At 43.0% G+C, this 11724-nt stretch overlaps 1 protein-coding gene across 1 annotated transcript in view; it reads right to left on the reverse strand.

Annotated features, from left to right (window-relative positions):
- Window positions 1–11702, reverse strand: part of LOC100745873 — a 70077-nt gene extending 58375 nt beyond the window's left edge. The window contains exon 1 of the mRNA XM_024370888.2: window positions 9845–11702. The gene's annotated coding sequence lies outside the window, so the exon portion shown is untranslated. The remainder of the gene's footprint in view (window positions 1–9844) is intronic.
- Between the last annotated feature and the right edge of the window lie 22 nt (window positions 11703–11724).

The following is an 11724-nucleotide window of genomic DNA, read 5'->3' on the forward strand; positions in this document are numbered from 1 at the left end:
AATTTCTCTCGCGAAATTAGCGAATCCACTACTGTACCGGCGACTTAAAAAGTTAAATCACTCTTTTAAATTTCAGGAAACCGTGATATGCGAACAGGCTCGCTTAGTATATTCCCATGACAGCGCTCAGATACCTTTTACCCTGAGCTGTACGAGTGAAATTTCACGCGAGCGACGCTTATCAATTGGCAATATTTCTGCCGCTTAAACGAGTCGGCGATTCTTTCTCTCTATCTTGAGTCGGCGAATATCTGTCTCTACGATAAACAAGCGGCTTCTCGCTTCTCCAGTCCCATTTGGTGGCCCTCGTGTTCGCTCTTCTACGTTGTTCCCATCTTCCATTCAGCTGGCGTTGCCGCCTTCTGAATTCTATTCCGACTTCCGTTACGCCGTTGAAGATCGTCGCTGGCTGGCTGGCAGAAGCGTGCCGTGACGTGGAAATGCAAATTTCGCCCATGCGGCTCGTTGAATTATTATTTTAAGTCCCGTAACGGCCATTCGCTACGGGAAAATCTCATGAAAATTAATTTATTTTAATGCACTCCTCGGTCCAGGCCGGGGCTGCAGCTGGGAAACGAGCAGACGAAAGTAACAGAGGAGAATCGAGGGTGGTGGAGAAACGGACGAAGAAGCTCGAAGGGAAACGGGTGGTGAAGAAGCAGGGAGAGAGAGAGAGAGAGAGCGAGAGAGAGAGAAAGAGAGAAGACTAGTTTTTCGACACCCCCGTTCCAGACTTGACGACCGATTCGGAATGCCGAATTCACAGCCGCTCTTCCACTGCGGATCGGCCAATATTCCGATCGCGCCTCCACGGACCTGTAGATCTCTCGAATACCGTGTTTCGTTTAGACTTTTTGACGTTCGACCGAGGCACTGAAATTTCAAAGCGTCGCAGAGAAATTCTCCAGACTGACAACGAGAGAGCAGACTTAAGAAGAATAAAAATAAATTCGTCGGAAAGAACTTATTTACGCACCACGTTACATCGTTACGTTTGAGCGTTTCCAGTTAAACAGCACATACTGTATATTCGGGTTTCTTACGTCTGGTGCAAATCTCGATTCACCGATGAATCTAGCAGAGACCTTGCTCGATCGTTTCTTCCGTACAATCCCTGGATCTTGTCGATCGCGAGGAATCTATAGACGTGGAACTGCGCCGATCTCGCGACTCGTATGGAGAACTTTACGGGACGATAATGGACAGATTTATGAGACGGCTTATCGATCCTCGGGTAAATCCAATTTTCGAGGTCGACGCTCGCGTACAGCCAGCAGCGTTTCCCTCGCGAGATGCGTCGCGAGTTTCCTTCCGCCCAGGGAACGAGAGGTTAATCGTCGCAAGAAATTTCGAGACGTTCGCGTGGCTACAAATTGAAATTTGCACTATCCAGCTATAGGTATAAAAAAACAGGGAAGCTTAACGATCAACGAGAAAGGCAAAACACGATTTAAAGGAGCGACTGTGTCGATCGTGTCGTTAGATGTCTCGACAAATTGGAATATCGATTTTTGTTTCGGCCGACAGGCGGCGGGCTAGGTCGATGGAAACTGATGAATATGCACTGTGTTCCTTGGGCTTTTGCTTTGATCTCGCGGTAGAGTTTGTATCGTTTTATGACTTGTTTTAATTGGTGACTGTAATTTCATTTACAATTTATCGTTTTTCCTTTGCCACTGTCCCTTCAAATTTACTATAATTTCACGCGAAATGAACGTCGTTCGGCAACGTTTTCGTTTAACGAACGATATACGATTTATGCTTGCTGGTTCGAATGTATTTGCCTAGCAGAAAAATACTACATATTTGGATTTACGCTCTTTACTTATTTCACGCGAGCCAGGGGATGTAAATGGCGTAGAACGTTGGAATTTGGATAACCGACGTAAGATTGCATTATACCGCAACGATATGGAATACGTAATAATAGATGATACTCACTGATTCAAGGGGAGAAGGAACAACGTTACGTGGGAAAATAACGTTATCGTTGAAATTCGTCTCTCCAAAAGACGAGAAATCGTTCGAAAGCTAGCAATTATATTTAAAGAAACAGATTCCTATACTCTAAAAATAAAGCGTTTGCCCCGATATATCCGTCTCTTAATTTACTTAATAATTTTCAAGCAAGATCTCGACGCTTTAAATTCCTAATTACACTTAAAAGTAGAAAAGACTAAAAAGAAAGGAGAAAAGTCATAAAGATAACACATCTAACCATTGAACCGGTGGATAGCAATTAACGCCGCTCACCAGGGTCTGCCGTGGCTCAAGAATCGAGCTCATTCAGCGGTGGAAATTATTTCGGAAACTCGTTCAAAGCTCGTCGACCGTGGCCGACGAAAGGCGATGAAAACGAACGAACGAACGAACGAACGAAGGTAAAACTGCGGTCTGGTCGTTGAAGCTGGCGCGCTCCTTCGTCGAGAACGAAAGAAGGTGAAGAACAAGTGCGACAAGGCTACCACGGCGGATCTTCATTTCCGCGAACTCAGCCCTTGGCTTTCGGACTTCTCGAGCTTTTTCGTGGTTTAAGGACAGCATCGAGTCAAGAACGTCTCTCCTCGCTCGCCTCTCAAATCCCATCACAAAGAATATCCACCCTCTGCTTTCTATCTCTCGTTCCAATTCACCCCTTGCCTCGCCTTTCATCCTCTTTCGTTCCTTCTACACGTTCCTTCTACTTTTCTTTCTCGCGATAGTTTCTCAGACGTCGTCGTCGACTATCGTTCGTCCCGTTCGCACGATCCTAACTTCTCGTTCGTTCCATCTCGCTCGGTCGTACTCGCGGTACCATCGACATCGAGAAAGAAAAAGAAAGAGTGGAACGGCGGCAAAGATAGCCACCCTTAAGTCGCGAGCGCTCACATCTGACGGTCGATGAATAAGGGAGTCGCTATTTAAATTGTAATTTCGGCCGTGCTAAAGATACCGGGGGATTTGCTGAGAAATTTTTACGATCCGCCGCGTCGCGTTCCTACGCCGATTTAATAAGAAAGACGCTGCCCGCTTTTCCATCTGCCCAATGACAGCGGCAAATTTTTTATCTCTCTTACGTAGCTCCGTCGAGTCGATTGAATTTTTCCAGTTAATCCGTACGAATCGTTGTCACACCGTTCTCTGAGCTTCCCGGTAGCTCAATTTTTCCTTTAACATATTTTATCGCTCGATCGAACGTTTATTATCTTTAAAAGATGACCCATAACGACTCCACTTTAAATCACCGCGTCCATCACGATTTCTATTCTAGCAAATACTTAGGCCACTCTCCTTTTTCCCAGCCAGCATACACGTACGGAATCAGGCCAGGTTATCGCAATTTACATTCTGAATGAAATTGAAGAGACGCACCACTCCGAGTATCATCTGACGGATTTCAAAGAAAACTTGTACACGGAAATGCATCGTTCCTCCTCTTGAATTTCTCCAGTTCTTCCACGAGGAATAACTCTTTGTATCTATGTCATCCTTTATCTTACTTCTCCTTCTTTCTTCCCTCTATTTATATCCCTCCCACCCCTTTTTTCGGATTCTTATTATTCCAGTCGCATTTTTTCCTCTCCCGCAAGCACTGAAAGAACACGTCTAAAGGAGGAAATAATAGCTTTCTGGCATCGTGGAGCAGCTTCGATCGGTTCTACCGTTCTCCAAGATCATCGTTTATTACTTACATTTTATTACACGAAACGATGCTCTTGCGAAAGCACGTTTTAAAGGAACGATATTGCACGCAAATAATTGCGCTTTTAAACGAAATGAAAGCTAAGCTTTCCGATACTTTCGCAGAAAATATCGCGAAATTACGAAACAGATTTATTGAAATTTCCTTTCCATTCTTTGTTATCCGACGCGTTATCTTTATTTGAAATTTGGCCGAAGATCGATTCGATAAGTCGTTCGTCGCGGTGGGACAAGATTTTGAAAAGGCCTTTACGCAGTCCCCCTGCGATTCGTAATTGGACTACGGATGCTTGTACATTTATGCTTAACGTTTGAAAATCGTACACATTAAAAACTGTACAGAATGCACGTAATACGTAAAGGAAAGTATAGTAGGTAAAAGAAAGTCATGATTGTCCATTCTCTTTGTAATCGATCATAATTGTCAAATAAGAAAAGAACGACAACGATTATTACGATAGCTATGAGATTTCCAGCTGTGGATTTGAATCAGGTTCGATATTTTTAACGAGGTCGTACGAACGAATGCCTTGCGCAGCTTTGGATGCATGCCACTTATTAAGCCGCGTCATCAAAATAAATTCCGCGTCTAACAGTGAGACGGATAGAGAAACGTTCTGAAATTGCTAGTACTAAAGCGCTACGTTTGCCATGCTGCCACCTAGATACACTTACACGAATGAAATATCAATTAATCGCCATTGAAACATCTGCACTAGTCGTAGAAATATTTCATCGTTATTCTGAAAGAAAGGCCTCGGATCGAGGACAGTTTACAAGTAGATATCTCCAGACAAATTTCGTATCGAGCTTCCAACATCCACGGAGCCGAGACAGTGGGTTTTATTCGTTCTACGTATATTTCCTTGGAAGATTGAGAAGAAACGAAGACGAGACGCGTAAGGAAAAGAGTATTCCTTCCGTTTGAATCGTTCACGGAGACGGAGAGGAAGCTCTTGCCTCCCTCTAAATTTCCATCCTTTGCAAAGACGGTTTCCTCGTCCGTTATTTGCTCCTTTCCTTTCATGCTCCGCCAGCCAACAAACGTACACGTATATTTAATAGTCCATCGTGACACAATAGCCGGGTGAACGGGATAACGACGAGACATAGGAACAGCTGGGATTCGGAATTTCGTTTAACCCGTATAGAAACGCACAAATACGAAATAGTTTCTGCTTCGAGGCTATCGTTTTTTCTTCGATTTCGGTGTGATCCTCGCGACAATTTTCCGCGAATCTTTCGCTTCCCTTCGACTCGTCGCGCATCGGCTTCTTCTCTACGCGCTCAGATAACTTTATTTTCGGATTGAGAGCGCTTCTAGGATGCTTTACGTCGAGAGCCAGGAGGATTAACCGCATATGAAACGCCATTTTCACGGAATGTACGTAGTACGTGGTATCCAGTTTTCGCAAGAATTTTCCCCGAAACTTTTCGAGACAGCCGACTCTCGCGGTATTTTTCATTTACAGGATTTTACTCTTCGCTCGATTGTTCATCGTTTAACGTGTGTATTTCGGTGTGTAATTTTGCGCATAGTTCGATAGAGATAAATAACGCAACTGGGATAAAACTGATGGTATCTATTCGCGATAATGGCCACTTAATCGCGATAAACGTCGCTTAAGCGCAACTCTAATCCATATAATCGTAATAAATTCGACGTGGCTTGAATATTAATCCGAGGTTCGGTATAACGTTGATATATGTATTGAAATTTTAGTACATCGGATCGCCTGTATCTTTAGCGCCGATTTTTAGATATTATACGAAGGAAGTTCGACGAAAGATATTTGGAAGGGGAACAAATGAGCGAATTTTCTTTAATTTCCAAATTTAATTCGCAATTTTAATTTATAATCTGGCGATACCGTTACGACAGATTGATGAGAAACGATAGTCTCCGATTCGTTTGTCTTACAGCCAACGAATAAGGGAGCCGTCATTTACATTGTAGATGACCACGATATCCGCGCGAAAGCAAACCTTCAATTAGACTCGGTTACGAAGGTAGACGCGAAACACGCGGAACAAGTAAGCCATAGTCCCGACTTCCTAATAGACTCGGAAATCAATTACACGGTATAGTTTTCGCTTTTCTTTTCTCAATTTCGATATTTTACCAGGAGGCGAACGCGATCTCGAGACGAAACACGCGGCCGTTTAAGTTTTAGCAGCCATAAATACATGGAAATACACGGAAAGTTTATTGAAATGTCTACGCTTTATTAGGTTGACCAAATTTCGCGAATCTTTTTACGATCGTAAATTGTGCAATCCCGAAGGGAATATATCTAGGCGATCGTAACTGTAAGAGTCGCGTAAATCTGTAAGAGACAGCACTACGTCACTCGAACACGTTAATTATTCTTTTCACGTTGAATTTCTAAGAAACCCTATATTGGATACGTGATACGACAAGAGGCAGCTATACGGGGGAAAAAGATTAATTTCCACGTAACAAAATAAATCCTCCGATACGTGACATTAATGACTCAGCCCTGTTCCGTGCAGTTTAATCGCTCAAAGGGTTACCGAATCTCCGATAAAATATTTCCGATGCATCAATTTCGAGAAAAGTTTTAGGTCGTACTACCAGGTGCTCGAAATCAACGCGAAATTTATCGTGGAGCGTAGCCATTATTGTCACACACGTGTTCGCTGATAAGAAACGAAATGGACTCGACCGCGTCGAACCAACCGGAAACGATCTTCAACGAGTCGTCGAGTATTAAGATCTACGAGAAACGTAACTCGTTATTTGTGACCGTGTCCGATTCGAGATCCGAGGAATAAAATAATTATTCAGAGAATACTAATACAACGCGAAACAAACATCAATATCCGACGTTGTCGATCTACGATAAAGTCGTTATGAAAAATTACGAATTGATTACCTTCCACGCTTAAAATTATATTTTTCCAGTAAATGAAACTTTAGAGATTTTATTACTTAACATGCTTCAGAGACAAGATTGGTTTTAGACGTTCAAATGATATCTTTTCCACGAGACAGATCGATAGAACTCGATTCGCGATTAAATAAAGCGGTTTACAAAGAAACCGCAAGCAAGGAGAAAAGTCGAGTTAATTATCCGGTACTTAGGGACTCTCGATGACTCGGAGCACGCTCTGTCGTCGCGAATTGCTTTTGCAAATGTTCGAGCCGAGCTATCAAACCCTAACGAAACGTAATTACCTGGTTGCAATAATTTTCTATATTCTTTCTTGCACCGTGAAGAGATTGCTTGCGATTGGCTCGTCGTCGGTACTCGCAGAATCCAGCTTCAGTCGCGAAAAACAGCCTCTGAAGTTTTATTTTTTACTTTTTTTCTTTTTCTTCCTGGCAAAAGGAATTTCCATGATTCGCGAGTATATCGGCGATCTGTCTCGAAACAGATACATTAATATTCCACGATCTCATTGATATCACAGAAGACAAAACCGTCGAAACAAAGCGACTCATTTTCCTCGTCGCATGCAATGCGAAACGAAACATTGTTTCGCTCTCACGTGACAAATAATCATTAGGAATTCTAATTCGAGGCGATATATACGTCGACGTTATGGCTAAGTTTGGATCAATTTATCTTCATACGACTACCATCACCGCCACTTTTCCAAACAACGTTTCGCGTTTCTCATGGAAAATCGCGGGAGATGAAACGCGGCAGCCACTTGTTCGTCGTTACGGTCGTTTGCCGTAACGTACTCGAGCTCGGAATTCTGACGTGACGCATAATGCAGAATGCATTCCATTCAAACGTACATATATGCAACTTTGTATGCGTGTCCGTACGTCAACGTTCCGCTGGCTGTCTCGCTCGCTGAAATGTAGTCTTAATGGTGTTACCATTCGGCATACCGGATTATGATTTAGATCATTGTTCATAAATCCATCGCGTTGTCAACGAGCGAGCAACGTCCTTTTTTATTTTATTTTCCAGATTCTAGAGATTCGAGATTTTTGCAGCTCCGAGTAATTATCGCAATGGAGATTCTTCGACGCGAGTTATTGTGTTTTTAAAAGAAATATTACGATTAGCAAGAGCCTTCGGCAAGAATATGGTAAGAGCGCCAGTTTCTTCGTAAGAATGGTTTCGAGAATAAGTTATTTCGTTCGCATAGATTTACGGTCACTCGAGAAGATCTTCGTGCATCCCATTTAAGCGAGATGTTGAGCTTTTTGGCAAGCTAGAAATAGCTCCGAATGCGTTTTTAGACGGTTGCCGTTATAGGGCGCTTGCGAGGATTTAAAATTAAAATGCGAATTCCAATTTTTCTCGTAGTAATATTTTGAGGTTTATATTTTAAAATATTTTACTTGCACGTGACATCTGCTACTCTGCATTTATAATTTATTTCTCTAATAAAATGCTCATGAAATATGAAATAGTTGCTCCGGCTTTTTAAATAAATTCATGCTTACGAGAACATAAAATTGAAACAAAATTTCCAACTTTTGCCACTGTACTTTTTATATTTTATTATAAATTTATATTCGAAGAACTTTATTCGTTCGCGTATCGAATTTTCCACTTCTTTTAACGAACTGTCTCCGAATGAGTTACCGTTTTTCTTTTCCAATTTACTCCGGATGAATCAGTTTTTTTCTTCCTAAATTCTCACACATTTTTACAAGAACATAAAGTTAGAATTCGATCAGCTATTCTCCCTTTTGCAAAAATTTATTTAAGAAAGTTGATATCTGTGACATCCGTTGCTTATGGTAGCCTTGCAAAATTTTTCTATCCACGAAACTATTGGCAAAAGATGCGGGTCAGGAAGAGCGGTGGAATTTTTTAACCGAGCGCCGCATCGAATTACATTACATGCTGAAAGCATATAATTTTAGGTTAATGCAAAAGTTCTGTCATCTTTTTGGGCTAAAAGGGTACTGTGAATCTGTACGCGCGAAGGTGCAATATCGCGCAGAAAATTGCATTAACAGCGCAGAACGTGTCTCGACCTACTGTCACGTCGGCCGTGTTTCCAACTGACAGTCATTGAACGCTTATTACATATTCACACAACACTGTATCACCTTGTCGAAACGATCGTTTTCCTTGATTCGACGTACGCGTATGCTTATTGTTAGTCCCGTAGCTCATCCTCGAGTAGGCTATTATTATTTTTCCACCATAGCTGAGCTTCTAATACGATGTTATTTATAGAAAGACCGGATACTATCATCGTAATTCGAAGCGAAGAACAATTTCTCGATGGCACTTTTACACTTTTCGCTCTGTGGAAATAGTTGGTTTCGACAGAACTGCATCCACGACGGAATTGAAACGGCACGGCGAGGTAGTACGTTCAATGATCGTTCGTAAAACGGATTCCGCTTCTCTTCTCACGGACGGCAGACGCTTGCACGGTTGATTTGTAAAAGAAGCGTTTGGCGAAAAAGCCCGACAACGTCCGGAACCGTATGAAACCGTTCTTCTTTTGCCCGCGCTTTTATCAGCGTCGAACGTACGCTAGATAATATCCTCGTAAATATATGCATGTACACTATACGCTCTTCTGCCGTGCATATGCACCACCGGAAGAACGCGCAAGAGACCCGTTGTTGCAACCATCGATCGCAAAAGTTATGTAATGAGTCTTCGCGAAATCTAGGTTATTCGAGTGCTTCTACCCCTCGTCGACACGCACTTCAACCCTTCAAAAACCTCGTACGTGCAAAATTCCATCCCCGTCGCATTTAATACGCGATTCTTCCTTATTTTTGCCTCGATTTCGCCTTAGCATCGTTCCGTATTCGTAAACGTGGATCTTCCTTTTTCAAATCGTTTCGTTTCAGTCGTTTGAGAGAACTTGAGAAAAAAATTTTCAAGAAAGACGCGTTTCTACGTGATTGGTGCAAAACGAAGGGTCGTTTCCATAGAGAATGATTCGTCCTAAATCTTGCGACAATCGAAGAGTTTATTCACAGATAATAATCCTTAAAGAGCCGAAGTCGCAGGTGCGATTAGCTAGATGTATTTCAGCTCGCATAAGTACGTAAGTACGGAAAGGGATACGCGAATCGACCGATACTGCTCCCAGTTTGACCGGTAGTTTATGATCCGGAGGGAACGATATTAGGACTCGAGGATTAATTTTGCAGTTGCAAACTCCCTGAACTAGAGGGTGCGATACATTTACTTGTATTGCTTACCCCGAACGTTATGCGGCTACACCGAAATCTGGGTTATCGAGTTGGAGTTGTTGAATTTCCTCCAAAGGCAGTCGTGCCTCTCGTCAGCACATTTTGATAGTTTCTATCGCATCTTTGCTCGCACAAAGGTCAAAACTGCAGGAAATCCTCGAATTAACGTGCAACGCAAAAGTCGCGAATAACCAAAAGAATTACATAAATGGAATGTCGTTTTCGATAAAATAGTTGGGTGGAATGCACTTTCGTTGAATATCATTCGGAAATAACGTCATTTCTCCTCTTCTTTGCGTCGAAAAAATATACCGCTTTTACTACAACTATATGTCACAGAAGTATGTCACAACCGACATTCGTTTTTACTTTATCCTCTACGGCTTTCGTATTTCTTCTTACCTCTCTTTTTCCTTCTGTCTCCTCTAACACGCAACACGCGTTATCAAATTTCAAGCCATTACACGCGATGCAATTAAATCGAAAATCTCTCTACCGTTGGAAAGTTCACGTTCGGTATGCTCCGAGTTGCTCGTTTTACGGATTTAACCAAACGAATTGAAGCTCAGTTCGGAACGAAACAGAAACGATCGGGGGGAAAACAGCCCGAGAGAAAATCGAGGCCGTTTAAAGGCATGGCTACGATTGGCCACGACGTAGCGTGCCAATTAAATTTTATTATGATAATCGAGTCCGCGTCGGTGGCGGCGGATCTTCAAAACGCTGCATCTGGAAGCAGCCGCGGGCTGCGAACGGGACCGCTTCCTCTTTCATCCAGAAACTAGCTACATAGGTCGGCTCGATTAGCGCTCCAGGGAACCAACTTTGAAAATCCGTCCAGCTCGATAGCTTCTCTCTTTCTCCCTCTCTACCTTTTTCTCATTCAACGAGCAAACTTTTCATAGGAATCATCGCCACCAGGAACCACAAACATACGAGTGAAATAAGACGACAAAGCAAAAGGAGAAAAAAAGAACAGCGTCCAAGAAGCTAAAGCAATCTCATCGAGAACAGAAGGATCGACGCATAGTTCTAACGGGCACGCGAGATACGTAATATTCGAGATCGGTGTCATTACCGCGGATGAATAATGGAACGCGTACAAATGCGTTCCGAAATCGGCGCTACTCGCGCGCTGTACGGATATCGCGATCGTACCTTCGCGGCTTCGCCGATGATAATCTTAATGAAAGGCGAAAGGAGAAGTTGGAAAAAATCCATACGTGTTTTATCGTTACGTACTTCCTGGAACTTGGCGTTTTAGTTCGCACGTTGAAAAGTACCTCGTTGTTTCGATACCGGAACGAAGAAAATTTCAATAAACGTATTAAACTCTGAAATAAATGTTTTCCTTTGCTTCTAGAGGCATCTCAGAAAATAAAAAGACAGAGGGTCGTGTTCGTTTCAACGTACGCAGCGAGATCCACTCGCTAAAAACCCTTACCGCGATCCAATTATCATTCCGCCAATCAGCCCCGCGAGAAGGATATACGTACTACCTTCGCGCCAGTAAAATTCAAAGTTACTATTCCCCGGGTAACTTCCTCGGACGTGGAGGTAGTAAAGGAGAGGACAATAAAAAGAACGATAAAAATTCCGCAAAAATCTTGCTCCTTAAACGGGGTCGCCCGGTTGAAATCCGACAGGCTGGCCGGCTTGCCAGGCTGCGCGCACGATCCACCGACAAAATAATAAAAGTTTCACGAAAAATCTACATTCGAACGGGGTTAAGGCCGCGAGCTCACCGGTTACGACTCTCGGGACACCCGTTAGAATATCGCGAAGAAAAATGACATAAGACATCCCTGTTCCGACTCGGGCGCCATATGACCGTCTCTGTCGCAAGCTCTTCCCCTCTGCCGGTTCTCCTTCCCCCACTACCGGCCGCC

The sequence above is a fragment of the Bombus impatiens genome, unplaced genomic scaffold (genome assembly GCF_000188095.3).
Source record: "Bombus impatiens unplaced genomic scaffold, BIMP_2.2 scf_1055, whole genome shotgun sequence".
NCBI lineage: Eukaryota > Metazoa > Arthropoda > Insecta > Hymenoptera > Apidae > Bombus > Bombus impatiens.